Genomic DNA, 2,500 nt, shown 5'->3' on the forward strand with positions numbered 1-2,500 from the left:
GGCAAGGCTGGTGCGCAAGGCTAGTTCCCAAGGGTTGTGTGCAAGGCTAGTGCCCAAGGCAAGTGCGCAAGGCTCGTGCCCAAAGCTAGTGCGCAAGGCTTGTGTGCAAGGCTACTGCGATGGGCCAGTGCCCAAGGCTTGTGAGCAAGGCTTGTATGCATGGCTTGTGTGCAAGGCTAGCGTCCAAGGCTTGTGCGCATGGCTTGTGCGCAAGGCTTGTGTCCAAGGCTTTTGTGCAAGGCTCGTGCGCAAGGCTAGTGTGCAAGGCTTGTGCGCATTGGCAGGTAGCCCACCAGCATGCACGATCCAAATGCCACTCACGCGACAACACGGTGCCAAGCCGGGCATGGTGTGCACTCAAAACCAATCAACGGACAGAGGTCATGCGTCATGGGGGGGATCTAGCAAGGCCATGGGGAAGGTCATGGAGGACCTTGGAAGCAAGCGCAAGACGAGAGCGAATCGAACAAGGGGCCAGGACGGGGCCTTGTGCCCATGGTCTTCGCAAGACAGCGTCCAAGGCACCCGAAAGCCCAAGGGAACCCAAACCCGGCCGACACTTGCAATCGCACATGCTCTCTGCAACACACCATCAATGCCGCCCAACGGGGCCAGCACGAGCAGTCCTCCGCGGTCCCCTGGCCCTGCGCACGTTTGTCTTCGAAACCGAGCATCAATGCCACAGAAAGTGCCGGGGCGCCAGCTGGAGCCATCATCCGCGTTGCCATGGCTCGCTTGGCCTTGGCTTGCCAGGCCCCGACACGAGCAATCGCGCATTTTCTTTGCAACCGACCATCAATGCCGCCCAACGGGGCCAGCACGAGCAGTCATCCGCGGTCCCCTGGCCCTGCGCACGTTTGTCTTTGAAACCGAGCATCAATGCCACAGAAAGTGCCGGGGCGCCAGCTGGAGCCATCATCCGACGTGCCATGGCTCTGGTCCCATGGTCTTCGCAACCGAGCATTCGTGACACCCGCGGGGCCAGGACACCAACCCTTCCGACACGAGCATTCGCGCATGTTCTTTGGCCACACAACGGCGCCAGCACGAGCAAAATCATCCGCGGTGCGGTGGCCTTGCACGGCCTTTTGTCTTTGGAACCAACCATCAGTGCCACGGGAAGTGCCGGAGTCCCGGCATCCGCGGTGCCAAGTCATTGCGCCCTTGGTCTCTGCAGCGGGGCATGCCGGGCACTCCCAACCATTGCAAGCAAGCAAGCAAGCAAGAAAGAAAGTAAGTAAGTAAGTAAGTATTACATATAGGGGCGGGACATGCGGGGAGATCTGCGAAACGTGCATTACGGGGCACACGCGTACCTACCGGGGCATACCGACCCCTATTGGGGCACACGTGTGCATATCGGGGCATACCGGGCCTATCGGGGCACACGCGTACATACCGGGGCATACCGAGCCCTACTGGGGCACACGTGCGCATATCGGGGCGTACCAAGCCTATCGGGGCATACGCATGTATCCCAAGGCATACCGAGTCTATCCGGGCATACGCGTTCATACCGGGGCGTAACGGGCCTATCGGGGCATACTTGGGCATATCCGGGCAAAAAATGCCCAAAACTTGCGCAACCTTGGCAACCGTGGTCCATTCCTCTCTATATGCCTAGCCTTGCCAACCGTGGTCCATTCCTCACTATATGCCATGGCCTTGTGCCCATGGTCTTCCCAAGACAGCGTCCAAGGCCCCCGGAAGGCCAAGGGAGCCCAACCCAGCAATGCCCTGCTATGGCAAGCCAAGGCCAAGCATTCCGGTGCCTATCCGGGCAAAAATGCGATTCCTCTCTATATGCCTAGCCTTGGCAACCGTGGTCCATTCCCCACCATATGCCATGGCCTTGTGCCCATGGTCTTCCCAAGACAGTGTCCAAGGCGCCCGGAAGGCCAAGGGAGCCCAACCCAGCAATGCCCTGCTTTGGCAAGCCAAGGCCAAGCATTCCGGTGCCTAACCTTGGCAACCGTGGTCCTTTCCTCACCATATGCCATGGCCTTGTGCCCATGGTCTTCGCAAGACATCGTCCAAGGCGCCCAAAAGGCCAAGGGAGCCCAACCCAGCAATGCCCTGCTAGGGCAAGCCAAGGCCAAGCATTCCGGTGCCTAACCTTGGCAACCGTGGTCCTTTCCTCACCATATGCCATGGCCTTGTGCCCATGGTCTTCGCAAGACATCGTCCAAGGCGCCCAAAAGGCCAAGGGAGCCCAACCCAGCAATGCCTTGCTAGGACAAGCCAAGGCCAAGCATTCCGGTGCCTATCCGGGCAAAAACGCCCAAAGCATGCCCATTCCTTAGCCTATCCAGGCAAAAACGCCCAAAATCTGCACATTCTAGTGCCTATCCGGGCAAAAACGCCCACCAGCATGCCACCCTCCTATAGGGTTTGCGCAACCAACCAGCCTAACCACCAGTGGCAACCAAAGGTGCTGTTAGCGACGACTTCTGAAGACGCAACGAGACGCGACGTGTTTGCGCCCAGACGCGACGAGACG

Source organism: Tasmannia lanceolata, unplaced genomic scaffold (assembly GCF_043159265.1).
Source record: "Tasmannia lanceolata isolate RefF3 unplaced genomic scaffold, GAP_Taslan_0.1 ptg000121l, whole genome shotgun sequence".
Classification (NCBI taxonomy): Eukaryota; Viridiplantae; Streptophyta; class Magnoliopsida; order Canellales; family Winteraceae; genus Tasmannia; species Tasmannia lanceolata.